Source organism: Epinephelus lanceolatus, chromosome 8, assembly GCF_041903045.1.
Source record: "Epinephelus lanceolatus isolate andai-2023 chromosome 8, ASM4190304v1, whole genome shotgun sequence".
Lineage (NCBI taxonomy): Eukaryota > Metazoa > Chordata > Actinopteri > Perciformes > Serranidae > Epinephelus > Epinephelus lanceolatus.
Genome location: NC_135741.1, coordinates 8101050 through 8117723, shown reverse-complemented (window position 1 = coordinate 8117723; position 16674 = coordinate 8101050). Strand labels below are relative to the sequence as shown.

At 41.5% G+C, this 16674-nt stretch overlaps 1 protein-coding gene across 3 annotated transcripts in view; it reads left to right on the top strand.

Annotated features, from left to right (window-relative positions):
• Positions 1–16674, top strand: part of plekhg5b (pleckstrin homology domain containing, family G (with RhoGef domain) member 5b) — a 114213-nt gene that overhangs the window by 84598 nt on the left and 12941 nt on the right. The gene's annotated exons all lie outside the window — the stretch shown is intronic.

Genomic DNA, 16674 nt, shown 5'->3' with positions numbered 1-16674 from the left:
CAAAATATTGATACAAAGAAATCTGATCCATCTCATGTTGGATCACGTCCTGCGCACATGAAACTGTTATTACGGCACAGTATTTGTAACCCTGCTGATGCTGTGTGCTTTGATCACCTCTTGAGTTCAGAGAATTTGTTTAATGAACATATTTTATTTTCCATTTAAAACTGTCTTGTGTTCAGATGTGCATTATGGGATGGTTGATACTTTGTTTTATCTAATACCAAGTAAAACCTGCACCAGCATCACAGAAATCAATACAAGTATCAATATCTATATAATGTTTTTATTGTTAAAAGCAGGTAATGTAATATCATGTGGAATGTGTCATGATTAATGAGGGGAATAGATTATTACCAGCAATTGATAATTTGAATAATTTTTTGAAAGTATAAATTAATTAAATAAAACAAAAATAAAAATTGAAAAAGTAATTAAAAAATAACTTAAATTAATTAAAGAAAGTATTCATGAACACAGGATGTAATTTAACATGTGATGGATCCATTTCTTTTTTGTATCGATCCCATTGACGCTAATATTGATACTTAATGAAGCTGTGTGCAACATCAGTTCAGAGTCTGAGTGGGATTGTCTGCACATGGCTCTCAACATGGAGGTGGTTCAGCTGGGCGCTAGGAGCTAATGATGCTAACAACACAAACAGTGCTAACAGAGCAAACTGTTTTAATGTAGGGGGGAATCACAGTTGGACATCACACTATTGTGACGATGCTGTTGCCGTTATCATGTGTAACCGCCGTATGTGTTGAGCGAGGAGAATTAGCTGGCCTGTGGGAAACGCATACAAGGACTTACCATAGATGCATACAGTGGTTCTCAAATGGTGTGCACATTATTATTGCAATATTCAACTGGGCCCTTTCAAAAAGCTATGAATGAATTTTCAGTTGACTGTATTAGTATATTGTGCACATCCATTTCCTAATAAAGAGTTGAGCTCTACCCAAAAATGTAATTTAACTTAATCTAATCTAATTTCATTTCATTTTAAAAACTTAACGGGGAATCTACTTGTCACTGTTTGTGTGAGGGAATTATAAATGTGAGACACATCACATTATCTTATATTATTTCCCATTTATTGGTGTTTTGATGTCACTTTAAAACATTTAAAATTACTTCTTGAATCATTTTGTGGCACTAGGCCCGTGAGCTGTCTGCTCCCAGATCTTAAACTGAACCAACATGGCGGCACGTGTGTAAACTTTCTCTTATATTACGGAAACAGTTCACTGAAATTTGTTTCTGAAAACGTTAGAGCTGGAAAAAACAGCCATGCAGCTGCTGAACGTGTCTTCCAATTACGCCGACAAAAGAGTTAGTTTTAGTTTTAGTTTTTCAGAGGTGGCAGGTGACAATAGATGCTACTGATTTGTATATAAAGTAGCCTAGATTAGACTTTACGCAGATGAGGAGTGGACGCCCCGCCTCCTGAAACACAGCGATGCATGACCAGAATGCCTTGCACAGCTGCTTACAGAGACTATAAATGGAAATGACACGTCCTGTGGTCACGTACCAAGACATGCACACGTAGCCGGACTGTGTCCACGCACAGAAGTAGCATGACTTCATGACACCATTACTGTACTATATCTACTTTATACTATATTTACTATATCTTTACACAGCAAGAAGTTGTTTGCTGCTGTAATACTGATAATGTAATCATAATGCTGCCAATTCAAATACAGTCAGAAGTAGCCTATTATTTATACGTATGTCTCATAAATCATGACACATCTTTCTCTTACATGACATCGGCTGCTTCTGTCTCTTTGTGATGAACTGTGCCGTACTGTAGTTTCGTCATGCTGCTGTGGACCTCCCTGTGGTAATTCTTACTTTTGGTGTTTGCTCAGGTTTGGTCCTTGAAACAATTAATTTGTTGCTAAACACCCTCGAGACATGTCTTGACCCACTTCTGGGTGAGGTTGATTGTATGTGTGCATGTACACACACTGTAAACAGACAGCAGTGTTGATGTCATCGTTGCTTTAGGCGGGGAAACAGGTAGAGGCTGGGTCAAAGCATTTTACTGCCATCTGTGGCAGTAAGTCACCGGTTAGTCATCACGTGGAGACATAAACACTGGAGGTTGCCGAGGAAAGCAGAGATTTAGTCATACAGTATCTGACCTCCTGTTGCTGACTGGAACTGTTGCATTTTATTTTGTTTGTGCCATCAAAGTACAGACGGTGTAATTCCTTTGCTATGAACTTTGTCAAAGAATGTGAACGTGCCCTCGCTGCAGGTGACTTGTCAGTTATGTTGAGTGTTAATGTGGGGAAAGTGATGTCAGTGATGAGTGCGGTCCTCAGGGGGGCAGTGATGTGCTGCTTGTGATGCTCTGATGAAAGCTGCTGTCTGTGGGATGTCTGGCAGAATACACACAGTGTCTGACTGTCAGTGTGTCTGTGTGGAGTTATAAGGACATTTCTATAGAGCTAAAACTTTATTCATCTGCAGTTCATCATACTTTAAAAGTCCTCCACTCAAAAATGTGTTTTCCTTATTGTTGCTTTTTGATGACAGAAGGCTGTTTTCACATTAAAGTGTCTCTGAGGTCACCTTGAATCTAAGGTCAAGACGTGTGCGAGCAGGATTTTGTGACGTCACGACTAGTTTGGAGTCCAGTCATAGTTCAGTATACAATTAACACGTAAGATGTTGAAACTTGAAGTGCACATTGACTCAGAATCGACTTTCTGGTAAAGTCTGAGACATCTCGTAGGTAAACTTTTAATGAAAAAGTTTTGCAAAATTATAGATTATGCATTTTTTGATGAGGGAGAAGTGATTATAGGTATTTGAAATCAAATCAGACACAAATTATTATTCAAAGACAGTATTTTATAGCGTTAAAACATGTCTATAGAGGATCTTTAAGCTAAAATTCACTGGCTTCAGCTTCTCAAATGTCAATATTTGCAATAAATTAATACAATAAACTACTAATATATTTGGTTTTTTGACTGATGGTCGAGCAATATGATTATTTTAACTTGGGCTCTTGGAAATTTTGGTTGGTATTTGTCACTTTTTCTCATATTTTACCAACTAAATAATGAATTGGTTAATTGAGAAAATAGTACAATTCCACAAAGGTTGGGATATTGTATAAAGTGCACATAAAAACCAAATACAATGATTTACACGTCCTTGTCGACATACAGTTGGGAAAATAAATATTCAACATGTCAAAATTCTGTCATAGTAACTCTTTTTGTGGGCGTATTTAGCCAAGTGTTGAAAATGAAAATACTCCTGTGCTCCAGCCCCACATTTCTCATTTCTCTGTCTCTGAAACTATTTGAGAATGACTCATAAATTATTCACTCTTGGACCCAAATAAAGAGCCTCCTGCCACAGAACCAAAGCTCACTGAACTCTATTGAATACTTTTGTCTTTAACAGACTCGGCAGCAGAAGCCCTGTGATCCGTGTTGGGTGCCAGCCCATATTTTATGAAAGCTATTTGAAGGACAAAGGCTCCTCTTGGACATGTGGGTACTGAGTGCGCTCTTTGAGTTTCTATGGCAGCAGCTTTGGCACTCGCCATTAAAATGTATGCGTGCCTGCTTTTTATGGAACGGAGGGCTTCGCTCAAAGACGTTCAGATATTTGCTTGGTGAAGGGATTCACGGCCTGGCATGGCAGCGGCTTGTGCCAGGCGTCGGAGGAAACGCAGCCAAGTCCTGTCCTTTACTGTGCAGATTTCCTCTTTTGTTTAAATGAAGGTATTTCAAGTTTATTATTGCGTGCATGTTAGATTTTATAGGCCCTGGCAGCGTTGTGATAGGCTGCAGAGAGCTTTGATGATCCAGATTGATTATTTTACAACGGGGAGCCTCGGCCAAGCTCTCTGATTGGTCGAAGACGCATTCCAATCTTGCTGATAGTTCCCACAAAGCACCGCTGCCCCTTATAATATCAGCAGTGTATCAACTGATCTGAAGCAAGTTCAACTTTTAACCTGCGTGCCTCAGCGTGGGAGTAGAAAAACATGTTTATAGCTTCAAAGAAAAATTCAGCATCCTGTATTTTACAGTGAGTGGATGAGAGCCACGTCTATTTTAGACCAGTTAAACTAAAACTAAAATCTGGAAGTTGGGATCCCCCCTGTGCTTCCTCTGCAGTAGCTGTGACTCATTTTACCTGTTTGGTCTGTTGCAGTCATTCGTCTCCGGGGTCAAGGCTCAGGATGTTTGTGGTCCATATGCAGAGAAATATGACGTCTGGTTGGAGCAGAAACAAAACTTAAGTACACAGGGGGCTTATAAAACATCTGCATTGCTGATACAGTATCACAGCAGCTCACCCAGTTCAAACTTGTCTTTCCTGTTTGCTGAGAAGAGAAACTGTAAGTTTTACAGTCGTCATAAAGATAACTCAACTGTCTGTGACCTCGTGATACTCAGTAAGCATGTACAGGACAATAATCCTCGCTCTGTGGCAGCTTTTATATAACACACGACCATCAGTTGCCACAGCACACTGAGCACAACACCGACGTGGCGCGCCAACTCCGCCGCTCTGGGTGAAGTTAAACACATAAAACCCTGCAACAGGGGGAAAGTGTTTTAACTCACAGTAAGATTATCTGATCCAGAGATCGAGCGGGATTACGTTACAGTTAACAGTTGGATGGTTTTGGCTTTCCCAGGGAGTTAATATAAGGTAATGGATCCTCCATATGTGTGTCAGTGCTCAGGCGTCCCATAATGCACTGGGCCAACACAGCAGGGAAAGTCTTATATACTCAGTTCTAGACCTCAATACTTGTGTGGTACAAACTGAAATGTGTCTGTAACGCTGAGTTTATAAAGTTTTCTGCGCAGTAAAGCTGCTGTTTGATTTCTGTAATCTTATTTACCTTTATATTGATCAGACAGTCCCTATGTGCGTATCTTTAGATCAACGTAATCAGTGTAACACTTGAGAAAGTTGGCTTCTTTTTTTAAAGGTGCAGCATGAAGGATTTAGAGGGATATATTGGCAGAAATGGAATCTAATGTATGTTTTTATTCATCAATAATCACTTGGGACTAGGAATCGTGTTTTCGTTACCTTCAAATGCACACACCTGACGTGTCGCACTGCAGCTCATTAATAGACGACCACACAAAGTTATTACTACTTTTACTAAAAGATCTGTACTTCTGCTTCTACTACTGTGCTTGATTTTCCACAGCTATGACTCGCCAGACACTCAGTACATTTACATGTACGCAGTAGTCGAGCTAATTTCATAGCTCGGCTGATCAGTCAAGTCATACTTCTCGTTTTGTCTGAGTATACATGCAGAAGAGAAAATTGAATTTCTGACCAAGTATGTCTGACTCTGCTTCGATAGGCGGCGTTGTGTCCTTTTTAATATAGCGCATATTGTTTTTTAAAATAATTATAATTATTATTATAAATAATTCGTTTTCCTACCATCCATAAACTTCAAAATGTTTGGCTCCTTTAGCTGTCGGAGCATGAATGTAGTTTTCTCATCCGTCCAGAAATGCGTCTTCTGCTTCTCGGTCGCCATGGTGTTTGATGGTTTTTCCGGGAATTACTGCACTGCTGCTACGTCATGTCCTTCTTCCAGGTGAAAGCCTGTGAAAGAAAAAGTGGTGCATGCACAGAACGCCAAGTCCGACTCCACTCGGACTAAGTGGATACATGCAGCAATAGTCCGATTTTCAATCGAATTATCTATGTGTGTTAGTCGAGCTACGGATAGTCCGATTTCAGTCGGACTAAGCTGTTTACATGCATTTAAAATCTGGTTTCAGTCGGACTAAGCCAATAATTCGATTTTCTGAAGCTACATGTAAACGACTGAATATCTTTTTGGCCACTGTCTTTATAATGACAGGATCGTGGGTCATTTAGCTCAGGATATTTCTCAACCTCAGCAATGAGTCTCCCATTATCTATTCTTTGACGCACTTGAGACACAGCAGCAGCTAGAGTTCTCTTCATGCGTCGGTGGTGAGGAGAGGAGTCGAGCTGCCGTAGGAGCAGAGACAAAGAGCTGCTACGGGAGCTGGTATGTACAAGCAGAGAGCGAATGGGGGGGAAATGCATTTAATTGTGTCGCCCAGGGTGGCGCGTCTGGGAGCGCCGATGTGCATCTAGCTGCTGTTAGTGTGGGGTTGTACATTGAAAATAATAGGGGCATATATTTTAGAATGAGCCGTTTATATCTGTATACAGAGTGAGTACTTTTCCACTGAGTCCGCCATGTTTCTACAGTAACCCGGAACAGACAAACCAAACACCAGCTCCAGACAGGGCCTTTCACGTTTTCTTGACAGCCACTGTGGTTCTTCTGCACGCTTGGCACACGGGAGAAGTTTCAGTCAATTGCAGTGTCCTTCGGGATGGGAATCTCGAGGCACCTTGCTACTTTTAAAACCTAGCGTTTTTGTAATGTTAAAATAAACAAATGCATTTGCTTCCATTATAAATGCTTCCATACGCTACCTTTTAATCCATGGGGTACCAGTCAGATTGCATCCATCTGCATTTGCTCACGCTCCGACATCCTCACCAAAACTCAAGACGTAGCCAAGTTTGGAACATAAACACATTGCTGATGTTTTACGTATGTTACGTCTTACAATCCAGTTGGTTCAACCATAAGGAATGTACAGCCTGGTCTTACAAAATTGTTACAAGTGATCAAAATGTGTGATTTAGTTTTTAAATTTCCAATTATCGACTTATCGAAAACCTGTGACACAACTAGGAATCAACCCCCCCCCCCCCCCCCCTCCCCCCCCAACCTAACTAGTATCTGTATTGCTTGATTAGAGCCTAAATGATCAATCCATTATTCAGTCAGTGTAAAAATTAATCTGCAACTGTTCTGATTATCAATTAGTTTCCCTTTTTCAGCAAAAATCTCAACACTGATCTGCAGATGAGCGTTAGCTGCAGCCTTGCAATAGTTCACACATTGGAAAAAGAAACAGACTCAGGGCTTTGCCTCGGGGGTGGATGCTTTGTTATGTAATACACAACATAGGTAGATAATGTTGTTTCATAACAGACAAGGACTCTGAGAAACACGTCGCTGACAAAAGCTCCCAAAAGCCTCCAGGGCTGAAGACACGGCGATGACGTACTGTGAGCCTACATTTCAGACAGTGGAAGGAGTGGCAAGTGTCTCGTCTTCTCACTGTTGGTGTACTGAACCCAAAACACAGCGACTCATGGGTTATTTTCTTCCAGTCTGTTCTGAGTGATATTGTATTCAGCTCATACAATGCTCTCAGTGTGCTTTGTTTCGGCAGGCGGAAGACGTGTGGCAGAAACAATTGTCATTATTTATTTCCTCTTTTTCAAACTGGGTCACACAGAATGTTTTCCCCCCCCTCCGTCTGCATTACACAGCGAGTGGATGGTAATGTGTGGAGATTGTTCCTCAGCCGGGTCGTCACATCCAACAGCTCAGCTCTTCTCTCGCTATCTGATGGCTCACAATGGGGACAATTGTGGATGAACACAGAGCCACTTACAATGACAATGGTTGAATCAGCGGCGGTCACACGGGCTTCCACCGAGGTGTTCCACACAACAGACAGTATAGTTTAATAGAGTGAGAAGTGTCAGTGATTGAGTTGATAAAGTCTAATATAAGACCTGAATGTTTGCTTTCATCCCTGACATCAGTGCTAGGGTGTAAAGGAAGAAACTGATTTGATTCAGTGTCAAAACTATGCACTTGTTTGTGTCTCTAGGTCCTTAAAAAGTTTTAAATTCAGTGATAAAACTGAGGTTATCCTTGTGGGTACTAAATCTACTTTGGCTGAACCACAGTTTCACTCTAACCATTTACAACTCCAAAGTCGGTCCATCCCCACAGGTTAACACTCTGGGTGTCATCCTGCACAGTGCACCGTCCTTTGAGACCCACATTAACAATGTTACTCGGCCTGCATACTTTCATCTACGAAACATTAATCGTCTTCGCCCGTCACTTACACCTCACAGCGCTGCTGTCCTCGTTCACTCTTTGGATACAACCTATATCTGTCCTCTTTGGTCTCCCTCTCAAGTGTCTCCATAAACTCAGTCGGTCTGCCTGTATCTTTACCAGAACCCCCTCCATAGATCATATCACTCCTGTTCTCCAGAAGCTTCTCTGGCTTTTGATTCCAAGATTCTGCTTCTCACCTTTAAGGCCCCTTCACAATCGAGCCCCTTCTACCTGTCGGAAGTTCATGTCTACACACCCTCCCGTACTCTGAGATCCTCTTCTGCAAACCAGCTCACATCAGCATCTGCCAGCTTGACCACCTCTGGAACTCTCTTCCCCACGACATTCGCAATATTGACTCATGTTGCGCTTTTAAATCCTGTCTGAAAACACACCTTTACAAGCTGGCATATACCTAATAATTATGATTTTTGTCTAGTCTTTTTATCAACTTTTATTGTATAGTACAGAACTCCTTGACTTTATGATCTATGGATTCATTGCTGCTTGTTTTTTAGCTATGTCTTGCAACTCAAGACATGACAGGATTACTCGAGGACGCCTTATAAATGCATTGTTATCATGAGTAGTGCTAGTAATAGTATCAGTTCAGTTTTAGAGTCAAGAAATTGTCCAAATTTTACATTTTTAAGGTTATAATTCCCACAAATGTCTAATTTTATGCATCAGTTTTTTAATTTCTTATTGTCAAAATGAGTTATGCTCCTGTGCATTTCTGGTGTTAGAACTTTAAACCACTTTTTACTTGATACTTGCACTTAATTATACTTAGCTTAAATTTTACGAAATGTAAATTAACAATTGAATTAACATTTGAATAGGAAAAAGTTAATTTGCCCAAAAATCAGTCTTAAATTGATTCAAAATTGTCTTGAAAGGGTCTTAAAAGCATTACATTTAAGTGTCTGATATGTCGACATCTTGATTCTGCGCAAACTAGATTAGTTATAGTAGAGCTGCAACGATTAATGGAACAGCCAATCATCAGAAAATTAAGCAGCAACTTTTTTAGTCATGTTTAAAGGGGGAAAAAGCAGGATATTCTCTGATCTCAACCTCTTCAATCTCATAATTTGCTGCATTTCTCACATTTATCTCATTGCAGACAGAATATTTGAAGGTTTTGGACTGTTGGTGGAACAAAATGGGACTTCTGAAAACTCGATTATTGGATTTCTTACAGTTTAAATAATAATAACTGATAATGCAAAGATCAATTGCACCCTGATAGTTTGTAAAAGCTCAATTTGCAGAGCGCATATTCATGTATTACATAATCATCTAATTACTGAAAGTGAAAGTCGCCTGTTTGTGTTACTGTTAAGATTTTATATAAGAATCATTAACACTTATAATTGCTGGATCCGTCTTTGTCCAAACTGTGTGTGAAGAACTAAGATGACTTGTGTGTTTTTTTTTAGCACACTCTCTAATTAAACTAATTATACGAGGTGCTGGGAGACTGTAATTTATTCCCCATATGGCGTGGGAGGAGCTACATGCTGAGCGGTTTGAGGAGGTGTGTGTGTGTGCTGGAAAGGTGAGAGTGTGTGTGTGTGAGAAGACAAAGAACCCCCCTGATGCCTAAAGGTGGAGATTACTGCAGGGCGAACACACACACACCTTTTATGATTGTTGTTTGTTTGACCGTTGGTCTGCGGTTCACAGTATGTGCAGGATCAGGTAGTGAGGTGAAGGAGCTGCCATGCTGCTCTCTGTGCTGCACGTCTGTCTGGACTGTGATTTCCTGGAAATGGATTCTTCCTGAGTTTTTGGAATTACCACTGTGCTTTTTCTTTCATCTACTCCATTACACTTTTGTCCCTGAGGTTTTGGGAATTTTTGTTTTGTTTTGTTTTGCGGGAAAATGGTTCGTTTTGGTCGTCTGTCATCGTGGCGCAGCTGGGACCTGCTGCATGTGGACTCAGAGATTCCTGAGTCACCTTCTCCTGACACGAAACCGACGTCGACTGACTGTCAGGTGAGATGTTTGCTGACACGTCTGTGCAGTGATGATGATGATTATGTAGTTTAATAAGACAACATTACCTGAAGCTTCTGTTGACAGTGGAAATAATACGGTTTGCAACAATCAGTTCATGATGTGCAACTATTTTGATATTTTGGAAAGTTTTTAAAAAATATTTCACAGTAATTTTCTTTTTTTTTAATGACATTTTCTTTTTTTGGGGGTTTTCTTTAAAGAATACAGAAACCAAAGTGATATGTGTGTGTCAACTGGACACAAAACACACTTAAAATAATATTTTTTTTAAAAATTAGCAGAGGTTTGTTGCCATTTTTTAAAGCAAAAATGCCATGTGTTTATTCTAGCTTCTTAAATGGGGAGCTCTTCTTAACCAAACATGATGATAACCTGGATTTTTGGGGGTTTTGGACTGTGTTATACAAAAAACAGACATTTGAAGGCATCACTTTGAACTGTGAGTAGTTATAACAGGCATTATATAGATTAAAAGACTAATTAATTTAATTTAAATAGCTCCCATATGTTTACACTTGATTTAAATTCAACTTAATTTATGGTCGTATACAAAAAGTTCCACTTTTATCCCTTGTTTAGTTTCTCATTGATCTCATCTCCTCTGCCCTGAGGTAAACTGTGTGTCTGTGTGTGTGTGGGTGAGGTGTGATGACGGGGTCAGGTGATGGCGGTCCAGGAAAAGCAGCATTGTTTTGACAACTCTCGTCTCTCACCGCAGGCTGAAACCTTCTGTTTGTGTCGCTGCGGTGTGGTGGTCATCAGGTCGTCATTATTGGAACTGAAACGGCCTTGAAACGTGCAGCGTGTGTTGACCACTGGAGGAGTTTATTTTAGTTTCTGTTTCCTGGTTGTGAATGTGAGGGTGTGAGTGTGTGTGTGTTGGTGTTGGTGTGTGTCCAGGCTCTCAGGAAGGTCAGTGTCACACTGTTTTCCCATCGTTAATCAACCCACCTGATCAAGGGGAGTTGTTATCAGTTGACTAACATACAGGCAGTAGCAGTGGGCAGAGAGGGGGGGGGGTGGTCTCTTTGCTCTTTGTCACCACTTATTTTAATACAATCCCCCCCATTTAAAGATTTTCTCCTTTCCAGGCCAAGGTTAACACCACAAACCGTGGTGATAAGATAAGGCTGCGAGGGGGGCACAAGGCTTGATATCGTTAACATGGCTGGCCCGCTGCACAAGTCGCACAGCCCCCGAGTCGAGTCGCTGTGTAACAAAGAGAGCTCCGGATCTGGCTGCCCTCTGTCCTGACTGACAGGTTTACACAGGAGGCACAAGGGGAACCTTGTAAACATAATTAGTTAGACTGACACGACTAAGGGCAGTGTAGTGTTTACTGTGAGGGTGTATTTGCTTCATGTGACGTAAATCTTCTCAGGTTTATTATCTGTGGAAATATAATTGACTCTGATGAAATTACCACAATGCTTTAGGGCTGCAACTAACACCTGGACAACTTTTAAACACCCTCTCACATTTAAAGACTATGTCACACACTGTCAGATTTTGCAAAGACTGGGGATCTTGCAGTGTCACTGTTTGCAAGACTACAGATTATTTCCCATCCTGCTCCCAGTGGTAAATATTACACCAAACTCCATTTAAAAAACATACATTTCTAACAATTCCCCAAATGTCTGCAAAAACATGACTCTGTAAACACAATATTCAAGGCGTCACATGTTGACAGTATTTTTGTTAATGCAGCATCAACATAATCTATAAAAATAAACTGTATTTGCGTACAAATTTTACATTTTAGTTTTTGCTGCCTCAACTTGCTGCCAGCCTCCTTTGGTTAACTGCACTATCTTGGCGGCAGGAGACCCTGGGAATGAGAAGCGATCTGTTTCATGAGAGCTAGTTGGTGGATCAGATACACATCAAACTTAACACCAGCTCTTGTTCCCTCGACAACTTTTCCACAGTCCAAGAGAACCGAGACTTGTTCACACGCCCCCTGTGGGAGTCCCCTCCATGTTTACTGTCTACCTGGTTTTCTGCGTCCTGTTTGGTGCTGGAGAGAGCACAGCTATTGGTTGTCGACAATGTTCATGCCATTGAATTTCTGTATTCACATGAGCCAAGACTAGAAACTTGCAATTACATCAAACGTGTTTGATTTTGTCTGAACATCAAGACGAGTTTTAAATGTTTGAGATCACAGGAGTGCTCACCAACTGAGTTAAAACAGTCGTTTGATGTAAGGCCGGCATTACAGTCTTTTTTTCTCTGATCATTGGTTTAGTCAGTGAAATTTCAAATGCATTGTGAAAAATGCCTGGCTGAGAGCACAAGCAGACATCTTCAAATTGCTTTTTTTGGCTGACCAACAGTCCAAGACCCCAAAGACTTTCAGTTTGCAAAGAACCAATAGAATCAGCAAATCAAGACAATTTAAAAACTAGAACCAGAGACGCTTAATGGCCTATCAAAATAGTTGCAGATACATTTTCTGTTGATCTACTAAGTAGTTCACCTCTACAAAGTTTTCAGACAACTGGCAGAGACAAGATGAAGTTTTTGATGGAAGCTCTTGGTGGAAGTGAAACCTTCTCTTTGTGATAAATGTTCTGAAATCAATTTTGTAGTGGTTTGGTGCTGTATACATATAAATTAACTGGTCTTAAGTTGACTTTCTGCTGCTCCTGGAGGAGGTGGTGTGCCTGTGCTTATCTCGTGGGGATAAGCAGCGTATTAAATGTGCTGAAACATGCAAGTAAACAAAGGGAATTTCCCGTTTGGTCATTATCAGGGCATTTCTTGTTCCTTGTTTTGGCCAGCCAGCTTGGCATTGTTCAGAGGTCTCCAGGCAAAACAATGATTTCAGATAGCACAAAGAATAGTGGACCAACTTCAAATACGAGCAAAGAATGAAGCGTCCCAACCGTTTACAGTCACCCTGTCATTTTCTTGGGTGTTATTCAGGTAATTGCCGTGAAAAGGAGCTAATGTTTCATAAGTAGTGAGAAGCTGGTTGTTGAGGATGTGTGTTTGAAGCAGGGAGCTCCCTACAAGCTGTCACCCTCTCTCCGCCTCCTAATATTCAGATCAGCCACCCTTTTTTTTTCTACCCTGGCCCTGCCTCCTCTTTCCTGCCCGACACAATGAGGCAGGATCCTCCTGGTTGCTATGACTTCAGGCCAGTGTCCGTATGAAATGCACCCACTGACTGTTTGGACAGCAGGACAGGACAGAGACACATCCCGCTTCAAAGAGACGCTGCTGTCGGGCACGGCAGGACTCGGCAGACAGACACCACAAACCCGGACTCTGTCAGCTGGAACGGGACGCTTTCAAGACCAGATGAAGTTCAACACTTAGTGTCTTGATGGGGGAATAATAACGTGGCGGTGTTGCAGTTGTCACTCAGCTTTCTCGGGGCTGGTTTGGCGTCACAAGTCCGGACGGCGTGGATGTGTGTTTTACATGGTGGAGAGAGGAGGATAGAAGTTGAGAGAGCGCAGCAGCTGGTTCCAGAATGGGCTGCGATCCATGAATCCAATTGAAGGATTAGGATGGTTTTTGTTTCTTTTGACATGCCTCTGGCGTCAATGGTGAGCACTGTTAATGTGGTGGGAAACTGCTGGTAGCTTCTATCCCTGTGTCCTTTTTAATTACAACTTCCTGGCTTTTGTCTTTGTCTTTCAGAAACCACTTTCTTGTTAAAGTGATCCTCAGAACATTTGCTTTCTGCAGTATGTTGACTTTTATTGATGTGATTTGCTGAAACACATAATTGGAAAAGCTCCAGTGTCTGTTTTTGCTCTTCTTCTCCCGCCTGTTTTAAATCTGGAGAGGTTAAAGTGCTGTCATGTTCCTCTAACACAGCCTAAACTAACCAGGTTTCAGTTTCCCAGGCGGTGTGCTGTCAGTGGCACAAGGTCCAGACTTTCCCTGTTTGTCCACGGAGACCAAACACTTCCTGACACCTGTGTCCTTGACCACTTGGCCAAATTCTCCCCCTTAAAAAAATCCCCTAAATGGGTCCAAACTTGTTTCCCTGTCGCCACTGTGACTTTCAGTTTTTCCCCTCTCACTCTAGTTTTTGTTTTAAAGCCAACATGTCTATTTGCAGTTGGGTCACTCTCTTCTTTGGTAATCATTTAACAAAAAAAGATAAAAGGACTGAGAGCTGTTTGAAACCTGCAGGACCCCCCACTCAGATTTACTATCACATTATGCAACTCTGTGTAAGCCACTTGTGTGCCTTTACTCTGGTTAAGTGGTTTCACAAAGGTCTGGGCAAGTTCTTCCTAAAATGGGAACCTGTGTGATGCAGAACAATTTGACCAGAGCTCTTCATAATATTTATATTTCAGCTTGTTAGATAAACATGTCAGAAAAATATATACTTTGATAAGTCTGTATCTGAAGTGTAATGGAGGTTGTTCATGTCTAGTAGCACAGACTCAGGAGTTTTTTACCCAGCCTGCTTGTTTGTCTCAATTTATGTAACGCCTGATCGTCTGTGCTCCTGTTTCTGTCCCAATTTTACAGTTTTCATTTGGCTTTCTCACTAAACTCTCTATAAACAGTCTTATTTCTACCCAGCCTCCAGAATTCAGATGATAGAGGAAAGGGGTTCGTAAAGATGTTGATACGCTCTTGCTTCAGTTAATATATAATGCTTCCAGCAATAATTTAGTACTATGCTACACCAGCAGCAGCAGCGAGGGCTTTTTGGACTTTATTTTGCCTCATGTTTCACCTCCCAGGCTACATAGATACCACTAAGCTGCCCTCTGATGGGTCGGGTTGTACCTGCACATATACAAACGTCTGTATGTTTAATGGGTGAAAAAAGTAATTTGATTTAATTTTGTTTACAGTCAATATTTGGCTTGAGGCTCACAGTACACACACGTAGTCTTAACACACCCAAATCTCCGGGGCGGAGACTGTTAATAAGGAGTGATGATGTCATAGGAGTGTAATGCTATATCAGTGGAGTACTCTTTTTAGGTATAGTTCGTGTATTAACGATACAGCCGTGTACCCAGCATTTCAAAATATTCTGTTATATTGCCATATATTTGGAAAGCTCTGTGACCAATTTAAAGGGATAGAATAGGAATGTAAACTGGCCGGCCGCAGAAAACTAGTGCAATTTGGAATTTATTTACTTGATACCCAAGTTTTAATTAGCCTATTAAACTATAAATTCAAAGTTACAGTGAGAAAAATCAGCAAACTTTCTGTTGCTGCCGTTACATAGGTTAGACGCACCATCTCTAGAGCTGGTTCTCTCATGGTCAGCTCAACGTCTTCCTGGTTAGTACAAGCGGCTGACACCGTACCAACACTGAAACCTGTTAATAACGCTAAGGTCAGTGGTTCCCAACTGGTGGGTTGTGGTCCAAAAGTGGGTCACAGGTCCATTTTGAATGGACCTCAAGTGACTCGCAAATGTGAAGTTTGTAAAAAAACACACTTCAGTTTTAAGTATGATGAATTGCCATTTCCTGCTGTAGAGTGAATGACGGACAGCAAACTAGCTCGATGACATGTCCAAACACAAGTATGGCGCTGAATATATTAAACTTTGTGGACTTGGAACTAATGACTAAGGGGAAATCTGGACCCCGTGGCTGAACCAGTTGGGAACCACTGCCTTAGGTAACATTAGCCGTGTGGTGCTAACAGTTAGCCCTGTCACTGTTTGTGTGTGCGGGCAAACTCTTACCAACTGTCCCGCTAGTGTGGAGCTCACACTCCATCAGCTGTGGGCTCATGATGAACAGAGAAAGTGACAGCGAGGCAAGGAGGCGTCGAGCGAAGCAAAACACAGCACGCAGCTTTACAGTAAAATTAGATTTTAACCATTAAAGAAATTTAAAATAGAAAGAAAAGTCATGTTTACGTGTGGGAGGTTGGGCAGCGATTACTTTACACCCTGAATCAATGCTGATATCCAAACTGAGTACTCATGTCCATCCTTCATGGTGTGTTATTTACTGTAATGTTACTGGAATGTTTGTTTTGGGGGGGGGGTGTTTGAATAAGTGTTTTGCCTGCAGTGTGTGTGTGTGTTTTATCTCGGTCAAAGAATTTTGTTGGAATGGCCGGTCAGTTTCAGAAACAGTGTCAGTGTCCTGGAATGCAAGTTCCTTGTCACTGTGTTCAAAGGGGGGTCAGTGTCCCGACTCCGCAGCAGCAGATTCCTCATTTTAACGGCAAAAACAACTGCTTCCTCAGATACAGAGGTGGCCCCTGTTTGTTTGCTTTGCTGGTGCTCGTAAAGTGGACAGAGATTGCATGAGTGAGGGTTCGCGGCCAGGCCTGCTGACAGGGTAACAATGGAAAGGGGGAACAATGGCCAGACTCGGGCCGTCTGTTCTTATGGAACAACCTCCCGCCTGCTCCTTGTGATGTAATGAGCATTCACTGCGAGGAAGTGGCAGTCCTTCCCTCTCCTGTTTGTGTCTGGTCATTAGGATCGCTTTAACGGTCCTGCTGATGTCATCCCTCGTACAGAATTCCCCTCTGATTTCCTGTTTGTCCTGTCCTTGTATATTTCTCTCTTTCCTTCATTGTCTCTTTCCATCCGTTTGGTTGGAAACTTTTGTCCTTGCCCTCGAGGTGACAGAAACTCTTGTGCCAGTCTTCTTTCAATTTCTGTTTTCTGTCTTGTTACACT